Genomic DNA, 24,616 nt, shown 5'->3' on the forward strand with positions numbered 1-24,616 from the left:
TCTGGAATGGTGGTTGAACCATTAAGGGACATCTGAATCTTTAGCGCATCTGGCACATAAATATCTTGCGACACCAGCTACCACAGTGCCATGCAAACTACAATTCTTACTTTCATGTGACATTGTAAACAAGAAAGGGCAGCATTATCTCCTGAAAATGTAAAAAAAAAAACTTGTTTGAGCAATTGGCTGAACAAGGAGTAGGACTAAGTGGACTTGTAGACTATAAAGTTTTACGTTGTTTTATTTTTGAATGCAGGTTTTTTTTGTACATAATTCTACATTTGTAAATTCAGCTTTCATGATAAAAAGATTGCACTACAGTACTTGTAATTGGGGACTGAAAAATACTATTTCATTTATTTTTTACAGTGCAAATATTTGTAATAAAAACTAAATATAATGTGAGCAGTGTACATTTTGTATTCTGTGTTGTAACTAAAATCAATATATTTGAAAATGTAGAAATAATCCAAAATATTTAAATAAATGATATTCTATTATTGTTTAACAGTGTGATTAATCGCAATTAAATTTTTTAAACTATATAATTTCCATAGAAACCTGTTTTTGGTAATAATGTGCATTATTAACTCATGTTTAATTTTGGTTTCTGATCACATATCTGTTCCAAAGGAAATGCATTGAATATCCATTCCGGTGTTAGATATATTGATTAAAATTTGTTCTGAATTAGCTTAAAAGTCAGGAATCTTGATGAGATTTCCAGCAACTGATCAAATGAGTTTTTTTCAGTAATAACCATAATGACATGTACTTTCCATAGGTTAAGGTTTGTGCTCTCAGTATTAAATTGAGAATTTAGCTGCACCTAGCTAGACAGAGCTTGTTTCTTGTAGAGATTACTTGCCAGTTTGTTTAGATATTTGGGCCAGTTGGGTATTAGCCTTCTAACCTATGCTGAATGATTGGAGACACATTGACCCTAATCATTATGCAAAAACCTTAGAAATGATTTTTCTTTATTAATCAGAGCCAAATCTGAAAATGATTTTCTGTCCTCAATGATATGTACAAAAATAAAACTTTTCACACTTTAAAAAAATCATAGATTTTCTAACCATAATCTGAGTGGCATTAGAGAAAGCTTTGTCTTCCAGCCATGTGCAGTGTTTCCCCTTTAGAGGGCAAATGCCCATGACAAATACAAGAATAATTACTCAGTGAATTGCTGCTCATGAAAATAAACATGTTTGCTTAAAGGACCATATGGGGATGAAATTTACAAATATAGCACCTGTCTAATATTGGCTATATCTGTAACATCCTGATCATTTAATAGAATGTATTAAATGTAGACTCACCATTTTAGTTGTTGCTCTTAAGGTAGCATCTAAAGTAGGCTACAGTGGTTGTGTGTGATTATCTCAGCATTCTGGAAATAGAGATAAAGGTGGATCCTACAGTATTTGAAGAATCTCCTGTTCTGTGTCCACCATGTTGAATATATCTGACTACTGTGCATGAGTTGACTTGGCAACTCTAGCCTTACTAAGTAGTAATTGTGCTCTTGTGAACTGGAGGGTTATAATAAAAGACAAACAGAGCTTGATTCAAAATGAGCTTTTATTGAAGAAATGAGATCTTTATCTAGGCTGCCAGACTAAAGCAAGAGTTCATGGTGGGGGAAAAAAAAAAAAAAAAAAAAAGAAAGAAAGAAAAAGGAAGAAATATAACATTTTCTCTGTAAGTTCTTTAGCTTGGTATTTCTTTAATTTCATGTAAATTTCACTAAGTAAATATGCCTTAAAAGTGAATAAAATTTTATTCCACTTTAACAAGAGAATATAAAAGTTAAAAAGGTTACCGTAGTAATAGACTAATCTCAATTATCAGGGCAGCCGGTGAAACCCTCAACTCCCACCTAATCTCATTTGGTGCACATGCAGTGCACCGTGTGATTTCCAACACGGCTAAATGAAATTATAAAGCAGTGTTAAATTTATTAATCATTTAATTAGCTAAATGTTCCTGCAACTACTCGTGAGATGAATGGCATGTCATTTTCTAATGCAATTTGCCTCTCAGCCAGGCAGGGTCAGGAGGGAAGCTACTGGCATCTTAAATGATCTTTTTTATATTGCACCTTCTATTAAGGGACAGTGCGATATCACTGATTATATTTGAGTCTTGTACATGAGGCCAGGCAGTGTTCTTTTTATAATAACAGGGTATCTTTAACCAAAATAAAAATGGTAAGATCTTAGGAGTGAACAATTAACCCATCTGTGACTGTATTTCATATTGCAGCTTTGCAAGGCAAATCTTTTTTTTCATATTTAACAAGCCAGTGAACAGAGTGTTGGAAACTACAGCAGCAGGTATTAAAGCAATGCTCAATCTAGTTTTATTTCTTTAAATGTACTCAGTTGTAAAGGAATTTGTGGACTGAAAACTCTCCCGATGCCAGGTTTGTCTAAGCCTTCCAGTTGAGTCAGAATTTATTTGTACTTTTCCATGTATTGTATTAGAATCTGGGCCTTTGTAGTTTTGTGCATTCAACAATTGTTCATTTAAATGGGTCTCCCAGCCCAGGTGTTTGGCATATCGGCATGCACAGATGACAGCCCTTTGATTAGCGATGGGAATGTGATGGATATTTTTTTGGGGGGGGTACTTCATTCTGCAATTATTTTTCCACTGCAAAATCAGTGACAACTAGGATTCTGTAAATCTGTTTGAATTTACAGTGAAAGAATAGTCATAAAGAAATCATCTAATGCATCAGGCAGTGAACTATGCTGCCCAGAGTGCAGTATTCATCAGAAAGCTTCAAGAATATTGCTTCTATATTTGTGTGAAGTTGAAACTGTCAGGGTCAAAATGCAATGAAAATGTTGGTATTTCAAGGTATATACTTCCCTGAATTCACAAAACAATAAAATGTTAGTTATTTTCAATAGAATTTTTTCCCTGTTTTACAGCTTTACTTTCAACTAACGATTTATGGGCCCAACTCAACAAGCATATATAATAATTTCCAAATCTGAGGAAAGATTTATGCAATTTCAGACACGCTATAGGCTGAAATGCAGGTGGTGTCTCAGGATATTAGTCCCTAACCTAAAAGAAGAGAATTGTGGGAGAGAATCTTGATGCAAGTTTATTGTCTTTGTAAGGCAGTATGGATTATCATTATTATTTAGTATTATTGAACATTTCCATTACTGTAGCTCCTAAAGGCCACCATCAAGTTTAATAAATGACAATCCCAGCCCCAAGAATGCTTACAATCTAAAAGGCAAGAGATAACAGGTGGATGAGACAAACAAGCAGACCAACAAGGGAGTGCAGATGTGTTACAGGAATCTCTTGAGTCTGACATGTAAATTCTAGTTCACCAAAGAATAGTATGTGAGGTCTCAAATGAAAGCTGGTGTAACACTGTTCATCAATATCATTGCAAAAATGGATGCTGTGTACAGAGTTTATATATATGTGTGTGTGTGTGTGTGTATATATATATACACACACACACACACTGAAAATATGTTCTTAAAGTCTGTATAAAGGTACTGATCACTAGCAAAAGGTGAAAAACAGGTTTTCTGTCAGAGAAGAGATGTTTATTCACCTATCTGCGTGCAAATCGAGTATTGGCTCGTTCACAATGGCTCTGCTACCGCCAGCAGAAAAGAAAAAACAGGGTGGTGAGGAGGAGAACCTTATCATTGAGGAGTGTATCAAAGATTTGCTTAAGTATATTTGTGGGGACAAAGGAGTGCCTGGGAAATAAATGGACAGCAAATTTGCTTCATGAAAAGTGGGATTGTAACCAGGCTTGGCTGAGAACTTTGGAGATTAGCTCCTTCTATTAAGAGAGTAACTTTTATTTAGGATTTAGTCTCTAGAAAGCACATTATGATTTTGCTTTACATGTAACCATTTGTTTCCAATATTCTTACTCACTGCTGGGCTGATGTCACAGCGTCAAAGGGCAGCAATGAGACAGTGGCTGGCAAGGGGGGATCAGAGTAGTTGGGAGAATTGAAATCAGTAGGCAAACATTGGTCAGGCCAGTGTTGGATACTGAAAATCTGCAGTAGTTAAGAGGCTGGAGTCAGGAGGCAACAGTCAGGGTCGAAGTCAGGTATGGGTTGGAGATCAGAGAACAAGGTGCCGTCTGGATGCGTTGTTATCAAGACACCTTCCTCAAACACCCATCTGGGTTAAATGTAAGTGTGGGCCAATCAGAAGGCTGCAGGGTGCTGTTGCTCTGGGCTCTTCCTGTGGTGCCTACTCTCAGCAGTGCTCCTTGGATGAGGCCAATGTTTAATTTGCAAGGAAAGAGGTGTCAGGGCTCAAGCAAGTAGGTGCTCTCGGGCCTCAAGCAATTTTTTTACATTCATAACTGAAGCAGCAAGCTCAAAGGTGACGGGACTATGAACTGTGAAGCCTAGAGGTGCTGGGGCTCAGCCCTGGCAAGCCTGGCACAAATTAAGCACTGAATATAGCTCTCCAAGGGCTCCTGGTGGTGATGTGGGAATGTCAGCTGCCCCAGGCTCTGTAGACCTGCGTTCTAGTCCCACGGATCCTTACAGGGAATTGAGATTGGATTTTGGGCTCTTCCCTACATAATAGTTACTTTTGTCACTAACCTCTTGGAGTTTTCCAGTTTGCATGTCAGGAGGGCGCACATGCTTGAATTAATGAATTTTGGTTTGTCCATTGCCTTGTAAAAACTCCGCATAACTGCAAAACACGAAGGGCCAAATGCTGTCATCAGATTCAATATGCAGTTTAAGCATGGCTTCAGCAGGAGGGTGTGCTAGGAAACTACTGTTAATGGTATTTTACCTTGGTTCTTCATATCTCTTCCTGGTTGGTATTAGTGGAGCCATACATTTTGCACTGGCTCATTTTTCTGCCTTGGCAGTGATTTCAACATGGGTAAACTTAAGTGAAAAATTAACCTTTAGCTGATGTCTTTTCCTGGCTGTGACATGCTCTTGTTCTGTGTCTTTGAGCAAGTCACATAACATCTATGGGTGGGATTTGTGAAAACGCTGAGCACTGCCCTAATGCTGTTCCTACTGGTAAAACTCCCACTGATTTCAGTGGGAACAGTTAGGCCAGACCACAAGCTTTTCAAAACCCCACTCTATACGTTTTTCAGTTTATTTGTCTGTAAAATAGGTGTAGTAATGCTTACTAGCCTTGTAAGTGTGTTGTGATTGACCATTAATTGATGCTCGTACAGCACTATAGAATCCTAGGATAAAATATGCTATGTTAAGTGCAAAGTATTATTAGTATTGTTATTTTATTTATTAAGCTGTTAATGTTAAAGGAAATGTTCTCACTCAGAAACAGGAACACGTGGGACATTGGAGGATTTTACTGTCTTCCTCCCCCCGCTCCGGTTTAGATCAGATATGTTCTTGTTCACCTATGATTTATGCTGCTTAAGGGGAAAGAGTATCCATTTTTCCTGCATCAGCATACTAAAATTTCAAAAGCTCAGAAGCACCTCTCCGCAGGCATGAAGCTAGAACTGTGAAAATTCATTTGGCAGCACCTTTTGAGAAGGAACTAAATTTTAAAACATTCTCTTTATTTTTGGAAATAGATTTTTCACCACCAGTAGTGTGTGTGGATATAGATGTGTGAGACACACAGATACCATGCTTTGAACGGTATATACATATCAATGTACTGTATATTATGGTGTGTGCACAGTACACATTATATGCAGTAACATATGTTTGCAAGGAGTTTCTTTCTATAGTGATACGATCTAAATCTTTCCCAAAATTTAGTTAGGGTATTCTTTTTGAATTTGTAGCAAAATATAAAACAATATTTCTTTACTTCACTTGTTTGAGTTTGATGCAGTTAAACAGAGGGGTTACCATGGCTCCATCCATTTGATTTAACATTTTTTAGCATGTTAAATATTTCTGGTTAACCACTTAAAACTGCAAGATGGACATGATTGCTTTTAGATTGCACCTACAACACTGAGTGAATTTTATAATAAGAAACCATTTTTTTTCTGACAAGCTGCCCTTGTGGCTGCCTGTCTGACTTTGAGGTCCTCATTATTGTGAGTTTAAATGAAGGATGTTCATTCAGGCAGGGAGGGGGAGGCCAATAGACATCGGTGCCGTTATCTGGTCCTTCTATCAGGCCAAGTGACAGGCTTCTAGAGGAAGAATGCAGAGCTCATGGTGGAGACCTGAGGCTGACACAGAAGGTGACTCCCCTGACTCTAACCTTGAAAGGAAAAAGTTCCCACTTTATTAAAATGAATTTCAAAAGGGCCACTCTGACAGCTGCATAATTAAATATTGGAGTGTCAGCGATAATTTATTCTGCTCGCATTTGGTGGTCAGAGCCTGCTCACTGTAGGGTCAGCAAGCACAGTGACACAGCCAAGGATACGGTGGATTCCAGGGCCTTTTAGCAATAGGAGTGAAATGATAAACTATAATTTCTGTTTAAATAGAGCAAACAAAATGGAGAGGAAATAAGCAGTCTGTAAAATGCTATGATTAGCAGGCTGATAAAACTTTGTTAGGCACCGTGTCCAAATGTGTTATTAAACAGGGCTGAATGGCAAACATAATGTGCTCAAGCCTTCACAGTTTTTACGTTGCCTCTTTTAGAAGTCTGTTTTGTACCTCACTGGGAGGGTTTTCTACGAACATGTGCTCTGAAACTGCCTTATTATTACAGAAATAATCCCAGCTACGTTCTGTAGTATGCCCCTTTATTACTGTGCATTTTGCTGTCAAATAACACAAACACCAAGTGTGTGTCAAACAAGCATTAGAAAGGATGGAAGGGCTAAAAAAACACACCCTGCTAGCATGAATTATAAGAGATGTGTCATGCCAGCTATAAATATTCTCCTTACAGGGTGTTTTCTGCTTGGAATCCAAGTCTAACAAATGATTTACTCAAACAAGTTTAAATAAATAGGTCCTGTATCTGATGCCTCGCCATAAAGTGGAAGAAGGTTACATCAGGAAACAGAGTTTAGTCTGATAGGCTGTTTTTATGAAAGAGTCGTTAGGCAGAGGCTGGAGCTTATCACTTTTACACTTCTAGTAATTGAAGCTGGCACACCCAAAATACATTCAAAAGCTGGTCCTTCGGCAGAACAACATAGATCACACAGACAAAATCAGAATCTACCAGGATGTTTTGTTTTTCTCTCTGCTGCACCGTATATAAAATACTTTATATTTTTTCACATCTGCCGGGAGCTCCCTGCAGTGTGTCTATTACTAGATTTCAAGTTGACTAATTTTCATCTTGCTTCTGTGTAGCTGTCAGCAGCTTTGACTGAAATAAGAATTTACTCAATTCCTTCAACAGTTTATTAGTTACTGAATGATAAGTTGACATTACTCTGCAGAAGGAAGGATGTTTTTGCAGCTAAGGCAATGGACTCAAACTCAGGAGAGCCGAGTTCAATTCTTGACAGAATCACAGACTTCCTGTGTGATTTTAAGCGAGGCAGTCTCTCAGTGGCTCAGTTCCCCAGCTATATAATTGGGATAAATAATACTTCTCTACCTGCCGTGAGAATGAATAAATCTATCAAAGTTTGTGAGGTCTCATTTACTATATGAATAAGCGTAATAGAAATAAATACATAAACAATATGGGAAAATCACAAAGAACTTTATTTTAAGAGACATAAATGAGGAATCTTTTGACTCTTTATTACCTAAGTATAGATTCTTACAGTGACTCTTGGCAGCTTCTAAAGTAATTCCATTGGATTCCTTGAAAGTAGACTGTTTGGCCCCCTGCGCCTTACCTAGGTATCGCTAATTCCTCCTACATTCACAAATGGCTGCACACTTACTATACCTGTAACAGACAATGTTTGTACTGTACAAGGTTATTTCCCCCCCCACACACACACACACTCCTCACATGGGAAGGATTTTTGTATGACATTTTACTCCTATGTGTAGAAATTTTCAAATATTTTCTGAGTTGTGTTTTCTTGAAAATTGGAAGATCTGCTGTTAGAAGGACAGATCTAACATTTATGGGCTGTGCTCAAAAATGGCAAGTGCGCATTCCTGTTGGCATGCACAAATGCAGCTGCATGTGTAAGGCCAGAATTCAGGTCTCTCTTTTCCTTGGCAAATTTGGACTTAAATGTGTTGCGTTATTGTCTGAAATTCTCTGAAACCACAGTAGTGACTGCAATCCACATTTCCTTTGGATCTGGGGGAGGAACCAATTTTTTGTTTCATTGAATCAAAAAGCTGGAAGAAAAAATCATTTTGGGTTCCACAAAATATTTTGCTAGGATTGATTTTGATGATTTTGAAACACTTTTTTAAAAATAATTAAATAAAGTTCAAGACAATTTGAAACAAAATATCATTCAAATTGAACAATCAAAATGTTTTGTTCCCACATTTTCAAAACCAAGTGTTTAGATTATTTTGGATTTGGTTGGGGGAGGGGAGTGTTTTCACTTTTCCCCCCTAAATGAATAATTTGGTGAGGTTGACATGAATTTGCAAAATGTTTCTTTGTTGATGAATCTGCATTTTTCACTCTCCAAAAGTAAGTTTCAGACAAAAATATTTGCTTAGTTCTAATAGTATAGAGAGCAAGATTTGTAAAACCATGTTTCCCATTTTGGATTGCAATCTTTCTGGACAAAAGTTTGCTTCTCACTTACATCTGGATGCAGTTAATGTCAGTTATGTGCCTAATTACCCCCACATATAAGATAGTGGGGTTTGTACATGCTACCGTTTACCTCTCTCTTAACTGCCAGTGCAAAATTGTAACTGTGAAATGAAAAGGGCATATTGAGACCCTTTGAAAATCAGGCCCAGTGTATGTATGTAGACATTTCCATGGTTTGAAAATGATAACTGAGCTACACAAATCAGTGAAACTTACTTCCTCCTCGCAAACTGAATGGAATTTGGATTATGTCTACTATTAAATATAACAGCAGCTTTTAATAGGTGTACCAGCTGAAGCTATGAGGAAGCTGCTTAGTCAAACTCCCCTTACTGGCTGGAGAGAAACGTTGGGCTTAAATATCAAGCAAAGAGATTGCAATGCTGATTGCAGCAGTTTCCCCTGTTAAAGGAGCTGGTCAGTATGATTACAAGTTGACCGAACGGTTTTGGCTTTCCAATGGAAAACTTTGTGTGGATAATCTTGGAGTGTGAAATAGACCTTTAGACAGAGAGTGAACTCCTAGCCCCATTGAAGTCAATGGCAAAACTCCTGTTGGCATCTGTGGTTCACCTAAAATTTGCAATATGGTTGGGTGTGAAATGATTATAGCCAAATAGATACCCATAAAACACAAGTAAACCTATCCTTTTTCATGTCTCACAAACTTGCCTGCCAAGTTTAGTCTTCAGTGATTTTTTTTTAAATTTGTGCTATAAACATTTAATAGAAGGGATTTTTAATGGAAATGTTGGTTAAACCTTAACTGCGCACACATCACTTTGGGTGTGGGATGGTTCAGATAAATCCTGTTGACTCTCAGGTCAGAAGAAGGAACAGCCTTGGGATGATGAGGTGCTTGAATAGTAGGATAGTATCAATAATGTGATAACTGTGACTTAATATACCAGTTTCTGGTTCAGCCTTATGAAATTTGGGCCCCAATTCTGTGCTGTGTAGCAAGCAGGCAAAGTGCTGTGCCTGCATGGAATCTCACTGATTTCAATGAGACTGTGTATGGATGCAAGAATATATCTCCATGCTACATAATCCAGGATCAGGGCATTAGTTTATACCCAGAACCAGAGCCGTCCTTTGGGTACGGCGAATGGGGGCGACTGCTCCAGGTCCCGCACTTTGGGGGGCTCTACGGGCCAGTGCGATTGTCCAGTGTGGTCAGTCCCGGAAGAGACGAATCCGTCACTTCTGCCCTCGGCCCTGAACCCCACTAGGGGCAGCCCTGCCAAGAACTATAGATTCAGTTTGATTTTAGCCTTGGGAAGCAAGAGTCAAATACACAACTTGACTTGAGAAGATCTTTCTTTCTTTCTTCTATTACACACATACACACAAATTTGGGGATACGTTCATGATAAGATATTTTCCTTCGAGATGGTAGATAATTTCCTATCTCCATTTTTTTTAAAGCCTATTCTTGTTCCTCGGTGGAACGTAATTAAATCACATAATTAAACTGAAGATTTTGAATTTCCCACTAGGAGCCCTTTGCACCCCCACCCTCCCATGCCACATACGCTAGATACCTTGATGCCTATGAACCCTGAAGTGCACTAAATCATACATCCTGTGGAAATATGGGTTGAACATATATTTTTAAACCTTACTGTAGTGTCACCTGCTAGCAATGTTTTCATTGAAGATTAGTCATCAGTTTCCTAATAAACCCCATTTTAAAGAGATTATAGGTGTTGACTGTGAACATTTGCTTCTGGGCACGTAGAATCTGATCCCATCAATTTCAACTCAATTGAATCTTTGACATAGATTTTTTTTTTCTTTTAAAAACCTCTGAGTTATTTTGTTCATAAAACTTGAAATAAAATAGACTGTTTAAGAGAGAAGATGGGGGGGCACACTTATATTTTATTAATTTTAGATATAATTTAATTAAAAGTTAATTTTCAGTTGTTTAGTACTTAATGTCGACTAATGATTGCAAAAACAATTATTCAAAGTAGAAAAGCATGAACTGAAAAGATATTAATGTTAAAAAGTAGCTTTGTGTAACTATTTTTCCCCCTATATATCTAGTCCTTGGGATGCCTAGGATATAATTGATAGTTTTAGCATATTCATGTTAGGTACCAATGGGGACACAAATACCAAGGCATGTTCATTAGATTTGGATTTCTTTTTTTGATTTGCCTAATTATTTTATCAATGCAAAATCAATCACAAAAAACTCACAAAAGAAAAGTAATTAAGGCTCCAGTTCAGAAAGAACTTGAATATGTGTTTAAATGCACTGCTGAATCGGATGCTGAGGACCTTTTCACATACAAGCCCCTGCGCTGCAAGATGGTCTATGCAGGCAAACCCTTATGCAGATCAGATCCCCACTGAAGAAAATGAGGTTCTGCCCACACATATAGTTTGCTGGGTCAGAGCCTGAGTGGTGCTCAGGTAAGCCAAAGGACTCCTACAATTGTGTGATCTAACATACCATCTTTGTCTGTAATATTTAGGCACATCGGGATGGGCTGGGGCTGTGATTTAATGTGTAAGTATCAATGTTCTTGCTTTTGAAGTTTAAAATTGATGCTTAATGTCACTTTAAGATTTTTTTGTTGTCCTTATTTTGTTTAATTTTCCAAGAGATCTTTTACAGAAAGTGTCTACCAGCAGAAAATTAACATATTGAACTGAAGGGAGTACACAGTTCATCATTTCTCATCTGACCCTGTACTGTTTACTCTGTTGGAGTAAAAGAACCAACAGGCCAAGCTCTGCTAGTCAGAGTGTATTACCTTGTCAGAGAAAGGCTAGGCTACTCAGATTCACCCTGAACAAATTACATACCTCACTACATCTCAGAACAAGGTAGCAGAGTTATAACTCAGTCTAAGCACCATTCACTCTTCTATTACCTTCATAACCAAGGTCATACTAATCAACTCAATTACCAGTCCTCTTGGACATTTTCATAATGTTTTCTGCTAGCTGCTCTCCTGTGAAAATCTCTCGGTCTAAGCAAATGAATGCCATTTTTATAACTATCTACATTTCAGGTGCAGTGATCCTCTTTCAAAAGACTGCTTCACAGCACCAAAAACTACCTTTAAATACCAGAATAATGTTAGAACAACTAGAAGGTTTATTCTTATTCTGTTGTTCTTTTTTATTATGAAAACAAATTCAATATACCTTGAAAAAGAACAGAAAAAAAACCCAACCATATATGGAACCAAGAATCAGCTATATTAATGTGAATTTTTAGGGTCTAGGTTCAGTCCACAAACACAAGAAGGTTCAGAGTTAAGGCTGACATTTAATTCTTGCTTCAGAAACCCTGCAGATGCGAGATTCAGTGGTTCAAGTTAAAAATGGAATCTCTTAACCTAAATTTTCCCAATTCATAGGTTTAATTCAGCTGCATAAACATTAGTATGTTCTCAATTCCATTCTTGAATTTCTTACCCCAACGCATAACACTATTAAAAAAAATTCCCCAAATCTGTATTTTAAAAATGCCCCACAAATATATTTCCACATTGTCACTATTTAAATAGTCTCTTGACATGGAATATATTTGCGCCCCCCCATCCCCCGGGGCTGCAGTGAGCCATTCAAAGCCAAAATGACCAAAGAAGAACTTTATATTGCAAAATTATTTTTAAAATAGGGGCCCAATCCTATCTTTCTGCAGGTTCTCTCATTGAAGGGGGCCTAAGAGATCAACTTCACTGGGTTCTTACAGAGTTCCCTCCAACTCCTTCCACAGTGGAATTGGATGGGCAGGATTTATATCATTCAGTGGAATAACCAGCGAAGTCTGACTTACAAACATCACTGCTCTTTAGAATCTACCAGGGCACAGCTCCTGAGCGCCAAACCAGCAGTAGGACCTCTGTAACTATTTCCTGTTGTGTGGTTCTGTTGGAGGTGGATGTCTAGGGCTTCTCCTGAATTCCCCTGTGACCAAAAGCCCCTGGAACTCCCCACAAATGTGGTTCTGTTTCACCAAGGGGATCTGTGAAAAGTTAATTCATAAATTAGTTTCTATTAACTTTTTTTCAGTAGTGCGCCATGGATTTGAGGGAGGTATGATGTATGTCCTCTCTCCAAAGTCATGCCTTTGATCTGCCCTCCCCTACTCATGTGTATCAAAGTCCCAGCTGCAGAGTACCACGGTAGAGGGGACAGTGCTGTGGATGTGCCTTTTATCCACAACATGCAGCAAAGATATTTCATTCGCAGAGGGCCCATTCCATGCTCTCATTCCAGAAGGGCAAAACCCATCTATAGGTTATTACCTAGTTGTCTATTTCATATATTTTGGAGGTTCCAGAAAGAAAACTACAGTAATTGCGCTCAGCTCGGAAATCCAAAAATGCACAGTCGTGTCAAGCATTTGTCACCAGGTATAAACCAAGACCTGCATTACAAAATGAAGGGGTTTAAAATTGGCATTTCTGAGCCTCTAGCTGAAAGCATTTTGCATAAGGATGACAAAAAAGTGTGATTTTAATAATAAGGTCAATGGGAGAGACTGCAAACCAGTTTACATCCTGCTAATGCTCTCGGTTCATCATCCAGAAGAATTTTAACCTTTTGAGATTATCCCCCATCAATATTTCCTTGAGTACCAGGATTTGGCCCAATACTTCTTTCCATTTTAAATCAATATTGCATTTGTTTGGAAATGGACCAACAGTAAATATGTCTATTGTTGGATTCTCGTATTGCAGCTATTAACTTTTAGCAAGAGGGCTGATTCCAGCAAAAGGCTCAGTTTAAAAAATCGCAAAAAACTTTTATGGAAAGCTACATAGAAAGCAAAGGTGTCTTTAAGAAATAAAAAAGTGAGTTAATTACAGAGGCCAAGATTATCTGAGCACATGACTAACTTTGGGCCCGAGATATCCCAATGACATGCTTTAGTCATTTGATAAATCAGGGTCTACATGACAAACTATGGATGAGATTATTGCATGTTGAAAATTTCTTATCAAATAATGATGTTCAAGCCAAATCTGTGCTTGCTTTCGCCTCATGAATTTCCCTTGACTTCCATGATGTTGCTTAAAGTGTCAGGGCAGAATCCAGCCCATTAGTTATTCCAGTGAGTCAAAATTGCTAACAAGTGCTTACATATAATATGGCACTAAAAGTTCTCAACAGGATTTAAACAGTATCAGAGTTGGTATTCCTTGCTACATGCTATGTAGACAACTGACATGGAAAATGTCTCTTCTGGTGGCCTAGTACTCAGAATGTGATTTAGCATGTAAATGCTGGGATTACTGTATCTGCAGAACTCGAGATCACTGCTTGAGGTTGAGTAGCTGATGCTTGTAGATCTACAGTGCTAAATAAGGGCTAAGTATTATGATTACTTGCTAGTCATTTGATTTATATTCTCTGAATTTTAGGATTAAGGCTTTTTAGTTTTTCATTTTGGATGCAAACACTATGTTGTTTATAATCTAATAGTGACTTTTTTTATGACAGTTAGGTATTTGTGGCATGTAGAATGAAATTAGAAAAAAAAATGCTTTGGGCTAGTAGAAAATGTTTTTGATTGAACATGGAAATCTTTTTACACAGCACAAGGAGCACCAAGATGTTTTCAAAAGGAAAGTTTGTGATGTTGATGCCCTTAGGGTTTCAGTATGACACTGAGAGCTAGTTCTTGATAAAATGCAAGTAGAAACTAATGATTCTCAGAGGTACTATACAAGGAGGATATTCTGGCAAGTCAGAATAACCAGTGCTAAACTAATGACAACATGTGCCCAGTATTCAGTGAAAACACATTCAAATGTAACTACTACTAAAGGAGAAGCATTGAGATTCAGGCCTGGTTTGTCTTGACCTCAACCAGACTAAAGCTAACATAGTATGCATGACTTGGTACAGAAAGATGTAGATGGACAAGTGATAAAAATCAGACAAGTATGCAGCAGGTAGTGAGCCAGAGAAGTATTTAGTAATATGTGGCCATAGATCATCAAAATTCTCCATTTGTACAGCATATCCCTGAAAGCGTTGGCTTCTTCCTGTGATGCATACAAGTGACAGATAGTCATCAGCATTTTAAGTACTACGTTCAAGCTGGTTCCATTGTGTTAATTCATTGCTTTACTTTTAACATCTTATCTATTTTTCGGTTTCGGTGCAAATGCAGATGACTAAATATTTGTCATATCTTGTAATTCACGGTATTCCATATCTCAGTTTTGCCTCACTTTTGTGTGCCTATTCAAACACCATCATCCTTGAATTCAGCTTGAAACTTGAAGTATTGTGTGCGCCCCAAAAGACACAATAGTTATTATTAGTAATACTGATCTTTTCCCTTAAACTGTGTCCAGCATAAAAATCTCAAAGCATTTTTGCCAAGCAGTGTGAGTCCAATTGTGCCAGCCTTTGTCAATGGGTGTGATGGTAGTTTTTACTTCATACTTTTAGTAGACTTCTACCCAGAGACATCCACTCTGTAGAACAAGTTGACCAAAAGTCATTTTGTTTTTGTAGTCATTGCACTAATACATCATTTTCTTTTTTACTGATCAGTCTTCAGTGTGTTACTATAATCATATTGAGTCCAATAAACACTATTATCAGGGAATTTGCTTCTCCATCCTATTTTGTGTGATGTCTCAACAACAGGACCAAGCTTCACATTCCTTAAAGCAAAAATTTCTGAAGTAAATTAAATCACAAGAGCTTTTAAAATTTGAAATCCCAGGAAGTTAATTAGTGTTTCCTTTTAAGATCACTTCCTGCCTTTTTATATAGATATGGATTTGGACCTCAGATGGACTTGGCAACTTTCTAACTGCAAAATCAGGTGAACTTTGCTTTGCAGAACATCGAGCTCTCACAAAGTATCATGATGTTTAAAAAATTTGTAACCAAGGTCTTCCTGTCTTGAAAACAGGCTGGTCATGCATCAGCATGGTGCTTTAAAATTTAGGCAGTGATTGTAGAGCATTACCAGTATGTGCCTCATTCACACAGGTGAGATGGGGGTGTCAAAAATGTGGTGACATGTATCCAAATTATCCAATTTGTTCCCTAAAATCTTTGCGTGCAGAAACGTCAAACGTATGTCAGAGCACACTTTTGTAGTTTGTTCATCTTGTATTCTCTCAAGGGTCGTGTAGCATGCAGGGGTGCTGGAACAATTTGTATAGTGGAGGTGCTGAGAGCCATTGAACCAAACTGTAAACCCTGTATATGATGGAAGCCACTTCAACCCAAAGTTGCGGCAGAACACCCAGCACCCCTAGCCCAGCAGCTGTGGGAGTATATATTCAGCCCTTGACACAGGTAACAACACAGGACAACACCAGATGCACAAAACTCAGCATGCTAAATGTAACTGTAAGCAATATGCTGTCATAGTCCAGAAAGCAACATAAAAACCATTACAAATCAGAACTGTGTGTTCTGTGTGCCACCATAAAAAGAGGCAGTCTTCAGGTAAAAAGAATCATCCAAATAAAAACTCTTCAGAATGTTGCCCTTTCAAAATCAGTGCAATTTACGCATACAAACCATGCTTCTTTTACACACTAATAACATGCTTCTTTTTTCACCTGTGCCCACTGGTAGTTACTATGCATGGTGGTTTCTGCTTCTTTGATGACAAGTTCTACAGCATGTTTTTGGACAGGTGCACATTTTTATTTGTGAAGGGATTATGAAGTCCTCTGCTTTGAGGAGTGGCAATGCAGCTTTTAAGAAAAAGACATTCTGACAATGGGGGTAGTATTGCAGCTTTAATCAAAAGAAAAGTCTCTTCTACCCACGTTAAGTTCCTGGGTTAGAGCACGTGCCATGCTTTCAAATCATTCTGGGGTGTGATGAATGATTATTAACCTAAAGAGGTTAATTTTATGTACAGTGTTTCTTTGTGCAGCTCGATATGTCTGTGATCTTCTTTAAAAACAAAATATTGTCCTAAAATGTAACTACATTCAGGTGCTTCTCAATGAAATAGTTTAAAAAATATTTTTTTAAAAGAAAACATATCTCAGAATTCTTTAAACTTGGTGTGACTACGATTCTGGGCCTTTAAAATACTTATTGTGTTACAGGAATAATGTGTCTTCGTTTACAGTATTATTCAATGGAATTCAGTATTATTCAATGGAATTCAACCTACAAGAGAGGAGATATCATAAAGGGATAAGACTGAAGGATCCCATACCACAGCAGGCTCCAATGTTTACAGATGATAAACTTTTCTCAGTATCTGCAGTCAGCAAAAGACCTGGGCCATATATTACTTATGGTTATTTTTGTTTAAGAGTAACTGTTGTAGTAGGTGGATAAATAGTTTGATGTTGCATTCAGTGGAAACCAGATCTCCAAGGAGGTGTTCAGCTCCTAGATATTCAAATAATGTTGGGAAAATATCTGTTGATACTTAAGCATCATGTGTCTATTGCTTTACCCTTCTAGGTAATTAATCAATTGGTCCTTAGAGAATTGCATTTGCCATTGTGTGCTGTAGTTGCAGATATTATTATTGGAAAACATTCAGCTAAAACTTCCTGAGCTCAGTTGTTCTCCCAGAAACATGTCCATTATGCCTCTCTTTGCTTCTGGCATACCCATATCTGAAGATTATACTTGTATGATGCACAGTATTATAATACAGAGTTTACTGGCGTTTCCATGTATTGACTGTAATCAGCTAATAAACTTCCTGTGATTAGTTGATGTGAGTTATGCCAGATAAGCACATTGTATTGTGACACTGTTGGAGAAGAGAAAATGGATTTTAAAGGCTTCAGGATTTTTAATATCAAGCTATTTTTATTTCATTTTCTCTTCAGTAGCAATCCTCAATTAAGGCAGATAATCTCAATATTAATATACAGCTCAAAACAATTACATTGTAGAGACTCATACTAATACTTTTCTATACTAAATTAGTCAAAGGAAAAGAAAAATATTCTAACAAAGGGTAGCCACTGTCCTAGAGATTCGAACAGGTTCTGTCTCATTTCATAGCAGACCATTCACTGCATTGCAGCTTCCACTGTTAGTCATGCTGAAAGCAAGCAGAAAAGTAGCAATGTAACATAAGGCAGTCTAAAATCCGTGGGCCAACTGCCAGGAGTTGGCTCCTTCCCCTAGCAGTACAACAGTGTGCTTCCCAAGCCCCCTTCTCTTGTCTACCACCTAGACATGCATGCAGCATGCTATTACTGCTGCCACCAAACAAAAGAGAAGCACCCAGATACCACAGTGATGGGCATATTTAGAAAGACACTGCTCTCCATTCATTATGAGACTGGATGTCAAAGGCTCTTATTTGGGGACCCATGTAGACTGAATTTAATAGCATTGCTGTTTATCTCCCTGCATGTTAGATCCATATCCCCTTTGTTGCAGGGTGTGTGGGGCGGGGGGAGGCGGGAGGGGAATAGGACCAGATCCATTATAAATGAACATTCAAGTGCTTCCCTGCAGGGGTCAGGGAGCCATGACCCCACAATCGAATGGCTGTAAGGTGCTGACGGTTTTAGCACTTATCACACTGGCTCCAGCGTTCCCGGCTGTGGGGAAGATGATCAAGAGAGTGGTAACAAAATCAATTCTGGCAATATCTAGAGCAGCGGTTCCCAAACTTGTTCCACCGCTTGTGCAGGGAAACCCTCTGGCGCTCCGGGCTGGTTTGTTTACCTGCCGTGTCTATAGGTTTGGCCAATCACGGCTCCCACTGGCCATGGTTCACTTCTTCAGGCCAATGGGAGCTGCTGGAAGCAGTGGCCAGTATGTCCCTTGGCCTGTGCCGCTTCCAACAGATCCCATTGGCCTGGAGCAGCGAACCACGGCCAGTGAGAGCCGTGATCAGCCAAACCTGCAGACATGGCACGTAAACAAACTGGCCAGGGCCACCAGGGGCTTTCCTTGCCCAAGCGGCGGAACAAGTTTGGGTACCACTGATCTAGAGTCCTCAGATTATCTTTATTCTTTGACTGGTTTCAGGCTGGACATCACACAGAGACTGCACTGGTCGACAATCTCCTGGCAAAAGAAAAAGAACAAGTATCCAAACTGATTCTTCATATCCACCACCTTGCCTTTGATACTGTTGACCATGTGACGTTGTTGACACTGTAGAGACACCTGGGGCTGCTTTGGAGTGAGTCTGTTCACACCTCATGTTCATTGTGCACAGGTTATCTACCAATGGGACTTGGCTCTAAAGCTCTGTTTCATTGGATCCAAATAGTGTACTTGGTTGGCTTTCCCAGTGCTTGGACTTGGATTGTAGCTAGCTAGTTCAAGCAAAGTTCATATAGGATCAGGATGGAAGTGAAATTGGTGGGTTGTGGGAAGCAACCAAAGGACTTGGCAAAAGCAATATCTTGCCCTCAAATTGAGAGAGTTTGTGTGCCTTTAATTACTAGCTTTTGCATCTTAGGCATCACATTAGATTCCTGGCTGCTTCTGATAGTCTAGGAAATATTTGTAGCCGAGAATCTGTTTCCAACCTTAATTTGCCTAGAAAAGTGCAATCGTTCCTTTTGTAGGCAAATCTCGCCATGATCATCTCTGGATTACTGCACTCAGTGCTGCCTCTAGAGGCTGCTTGGAAACCTCCTCATGAATTTTTCTGCTTACTTAGTAGTGTTTCATGTGCAAAATATACCTGGTCTGTGTGTCAGAATCTGTACTGACTTTTAGTTTGTTTCCAAGTGTGATTCAAAGGTTCTACGTTGGCCTATACCATAAAGCCCTCAATGACTTATGTCTTGGGAACCTTATATGCTTAATTTACTCCCGAACTCTTGTCCCACATGTGGGATCAATTTCGGTTCTTGAGCTGGCAACTGTAATATTTAAATGAAAGGGGGGGCATTTGCAGCACAGAGCAATCAGCTCTGGAATCACTTGCCTACACTTGTGCCAATACAGCCTTAGTTTGTTGACCTTCAGGACAAGTAGCAAAGCTTTTCCCAAAGCCGTGGATATGATTCCTTTGATGGGGATGGTGGGATGCGTGTGTGTGTGTGTTTCAGGAGTTCCATTTGTGTGTGGTGCTAAGATGATGTCTATAAATGTGCCCTAGACATTGTTATTGGTCTATAATAAAACATCCAAGAATAATAAAAAAATTACATTCTCCGAAACTTTGGAGCCCCAGAGTGCCTGGGTTCAAGGCCAGAGATAGTGTTTTTTTTAACAAGTGCTTTAGTGAATTTATTCATATTCTGCTAGGTCCAATGGTCAATGGTAAGGAAGGTTCTCTTAATTCATCTTTATTTGATTAACAAACACATTCACTAACATCCTTTTAGACATATAGCATGATTACTTCTCCTTCCTGCCTTGCAAACATTTTTCTTCAAATGAGGTTTTTCTGGTATCTAACACTAAATGCAATGAATAGATGTATAATAAAATATTTTAATTGTCTTAGCATATGTTGCTTTTATTAGGTGAGAATAATTGCATTCATGGAATCACCTACAAAGTCCTTTAGAATATAAAATTGAAATGGCTTCACACTGAGTGCACAAGTCCTTCTGAGCCGTGCCATTTTCTCCTTCACTGCCTCTTGTCCCCCTTTCGCTGTAAAGTTCACATTGAAGTGTGACAAGAGACACTTGACAACTGACACATGCTGGATCTTATCAGCAGCAAGTGCAGTCATGGGCCCTGACTGAAGAGCGATCGTCATTTCTACACCATTTATTCCTCTCCTAGCCTCATTGCTTGCTTCCTTTCTGAGGAAATTTTCCCTGTTAAAGTACTGTACTTGTTCATTCTGTGTGTGTGTGTGCGTGCGTGCGTGCATGTGTGTTTTCCATCTTACAGAAGATTTTGGTACGCATTTATTCCATAGGCAAGCCTATAACAGACTTCCTCTAACCTCTTCATGGCAGAACTACTCTAAGCTGCTTCAGGCTAATAAAAGCAACCCAACAAAGCTTTTATGGTGTCATTACATCTCTCATAAATCCTTTTGCCTTCCAGCATCCAATAATTCTATTACCTCTAATCAATTCACAAGCTATTTTATTGGAAAGGGGAAAAAATCAACTGCAAGCCAATTGAGTTCATTTTGACCAATGTTCACTAAAGGTGTTGATGATTGTGATGCTGCTTAAAGTGAGTTCTGAACTAATGAGCAATCAGAGTTTATCTGAGCTCCAACAACCCGAGTCAGTAACAACCAGAAATGATCCACTGTTGCACTGTTCCCTTGGTTTTACTTGGTTCTAGCTTCAGTTTCTGCAGTGCAGATAGCAGGTACAGCTGATGGTTTCTAATGATTCAGAAAAATACAGACACTGTACCTTTCTTAAATACAAGCATCTCATAACTCCATCCTAATCTAGTTGCTGCAATGCCATTCCACACTGTAGCTGACATATCTTTCCTCTCTGTAATTTGTATTATTTTGTTGCTGCTTTTATTTCCTGCACTTCTCATGTGTGTGTGTCCTTCAGGGTGACCAGATAGCAAGTGTGAAAAATAGGGACAGGGAGTGGCGAGTAATAGGTACCATTATAAGACAAAGCCTCAAATATCAGGACGGTCCCTATAAAATCGTGATATCTGGTCACCTCAGTGCCCTTCGATCAAAAGGACTTTGAGTCCCCAAATAGCCATGTCAGATACTAGAGTATCTGTGTAATTAGGAATGTGCTGTTGATGGAATTCTTCCTTTTCAAAACTAGCCGCATTTCATCTCACTCAAGGCTTTGCTTCGTGATAAACTATTTTGTTTGTAATAAGCTTGCTGCTGACTTTTTTTTTTAACCAAGTTGAAGTGAAGGATTATTCAAAATACGTCTGTCTGCTCTTTTTCTATGTTGTGTGAAAGGCAGTAACATGTGTGCCATTCATTCTCCCTGCATTGCAGTGGTTGCCAGTTTATGAATTAGTTGAATTTAAGCTCCTAACGCTGGGGTGGGTTTTACAATCTTCACTTACATTGGTGAGCAATCACTCAGACAAAGTCACTGGACTGCTCACAGGAGTAAGTTCTCACCAGTGCAGGTAAGGGTTGCTTGCAACTCTAGACCATTGTCTTTGATACTGCTTGCTAACCATGGCCTGTTGTTGTTCAGAAATATTGTTGTTCTCTCCTCTTTTGTGTGTTCACTCCCTAAAAATGACCGGGTGTTGTTTATATAAAAATCTGTCAATCACATGTCTAATTCAAGTTGCTTTTAAAAACATAGTGTAGTAATGTTGCTTGTAATTTCAAATGTTGTACATGATGATCCTCCTTATTCAATGGATTTTCATAGTTCTCATAGTGCCAAGAGAGATCTCTGCATGTAAAGTAACATGTAAAGAAATGACACTTTTTGCACAGATGGCTGTGACTAAATTTATTTGCCTAACTTCGTGTGATAATTCAATCCTTGCATGCCATAAGGGTCCATAGATGGGTTTAAATTAGGGCTGTCAAGCGATTAAAAAAAATTAATCGCAATTAATCATGCTGTTAAACAATAATAGAATACTATTTATATAAATATTTTTGATGTTTTCCACATTTGCAAATATATTGATTTCAAATATAACACAGAATACAAAGTGTACAGTGCTCCCTTTATATTTAGTTTTATTATAAATATTTGCAATGTAAAAATAAAAGAAACAGTATTTTTCAATTCACTTAATACAAGTACTGTAGTGCAATTTCTTTTTCATGGAAGTTGAATTTATAAATGTAGAATTATGTACAAAAACCAACTGCGTTCAAAAATAAAACAATGTAAAAATGTAAAGCCTACAAGTTCATTCAGTCCTACTTCTTGTTCAGCGTTGTAAGATATTTACGTGCCAGATGCACTAAAGATTCATATGTCTCTTCATGCTTCAACCGCCATTCCAGAGGACCGTGTCCATGCTGATGATGGGTTCTGCTCAATAACAACCCAAAGCAGTGTAGATCAACACATGTTCATTTTCATCATCTGAGTCAGATGCCACCAGCAGGAGGTTGATTTTCTTTTTTGATGGTTCGGGTTCTGTAGTTTCTGCATCGGAATATTGCTCTTTTAAGTCTTCTGAAAGCATGCTCCACACCTCATCCCTCTCAGCTTTTGGAAGGCACTTTAGATTCTCAAATCTTGGGTCAAGTGTTGTTGCTATCTTTAGAAATCTCACATTGGTACCTTCTTTACGTTTTCTCAAATCTGCAGTGAAAGTGTTCTTAAAACTAACATGTGCTGGGTCTTCATCCAAGACTGCTAAAACATAAAAAATATGGCAGAATGCAGGTAAACCACAGAGCAGGAGAGACACAATTCTCCCCCCAGGAGTTCAATCACATATTTAATTAATGCATTATTTTCTTAATGAGCATCATCAGAATGGAGGCATGTCCTCTGGAATGGTGGCCGTAGCATGAAGGGGCATATGAATGTTTCGCATATCCGGCATTTAAATACCTTCCAATCCTGGCTACAAAAGTGCCATGCGAATGTCTGTCCTCACTTTCAGGTGACATTGTAAATAAGAAGCCGGCAGCATTATCTCCTGTAAATGTAAACAAACTTGTTTCTCTTAGAGATTGGCTGAACAAGAAATAGGACTGAATGGATTTGTAGGCTCTAAAGTTTTAAATTGTTTTGTTTTAGAATGCAGTTATGTAACAAAAAATCTACATTTGTAAGTTGTGCTTTCACAATAAAGAGATTGCACCACAGTACTTGTATAAGGTGAATTGAAAAATACTATTTCTTTTATCATTTTTACAGTGCAAATATTTGTAATAAAAATAATATAAAGTGAGTATGGTACACTTTGTATTCTGTGTTGTAACTGAAATTCAGTGCCAGAAGAAGTGGGTTTTTTACCCACGAAAGCTTATGCCCAAATAAGTCTGTTAGTCTTTAAGGTGCCATCAGATTCCTCATTGTTTTTGTGGATACAGACTAACACGGTTACCCCTCTGATACTTAGAGAGGGCTGTGCACCCAAATTGCAACTTCTTGTTCACCTAAGTAGTCCTCACTCATGTGAGTAGTTGCAGCAATTTCAGTGAGCATTTTAGAATAGGGGCCCCTATGTTTCTATCTTTTTGGAACAAAAATAGAGCAAAAATGGACCATCTTAACATTGTGAAATTGGATCATTTCGGTGGAGTGATAGCTCTCATGGACAGCATGGTGCTGTGGAATGGCCTATGAGAGGTCTGCAGTTACTGTGTCACCAACAGATGTTCCTTTCCTCTGATGATGAGCAAAAGAGGGCGGAGATGGCAAGCCCAATAATTGATTCTGATTGAAGAAAAATTAAAATGGAGAACCTATATGACAGCAGTGATTTATGGCACTGTAGATGAACTATATGTTTTAATAACATATTCTAACCTAGACAGTGACAGGCTAAATACGCCAGCATAGTTCATCCTAAAAGAGACAGGGAGACTTTGTATGGAAGCACAGGTGCTAAAGCAAAGGTTATGTGAATTTCTTCTTCTAGTCAGCTCTGGAAAGAAAGCATGTAAAAGTGAGCTGTTAGCATGTGTGAGTAAACTGTGCTGATAACGTGTGTAGCTGTGAGACTAAGTCAGAATTTCTTTTTTACTGCTTACAACGTGCCAACAGCCTAGGAAAGAGTTTGTGGCAATACAAATGTCTTCACAAGCCCAATAAGACTAAAGTGTCTCAATCATTTGCAATAAACTCTTTGTGATAGGACTACTGGATTTTAACATAAATATTACTTTTGTGTCGTAAGTAAAGAATCTGATTTATCACCTTAGTCATGACAAGCCCCTGTACTGCTTCTCAGCTGCATTCAGAAAGAGAAAAGACAGCCATGTAATTTATAGTGTAACAGTTTTCTCAGTCCATATACCTCTTGTTTATTGAGAAATAATTTGCTTAAGCAGGCACATAGTGGAAGGTCAGCGAGGAAATTTTTTATTAATCATGTGCTGAACTGATCGATTGTAATTTGAATACAGTAAATC

At 38.3% G+C, this 24,616-nt stretch overlaps 1 protein-coding gene across 1 annotated transcript in view; it reads left to right on the forward strand.

Moving 5' to 3' along the window:
* Nucleotides 1-24,616, forward strand: part of WWOX (WW domain containing oxidoreductase) — a 660,294-nt gene that overhangs the window by 610,353 nt on the left and 25,325 nt on the right. The gene's annotated exons all lie outside the window — the stretch shown is intronic.

Source organism: Chelonoidis abingdonii, chromosome 19 (assembly GCF_003597395.2).
Source record: "Chelonoidis abingdonii isolate Lonesome George chromosome 19, CheloAbing_2.0, whole genome shotgun sequence".
Lineage (NCBI taxonomy): Eukaryota > Metazoa > Chordata > Testudines > Testudinidae > Chelonoidis > Chelonoidis abingdonii.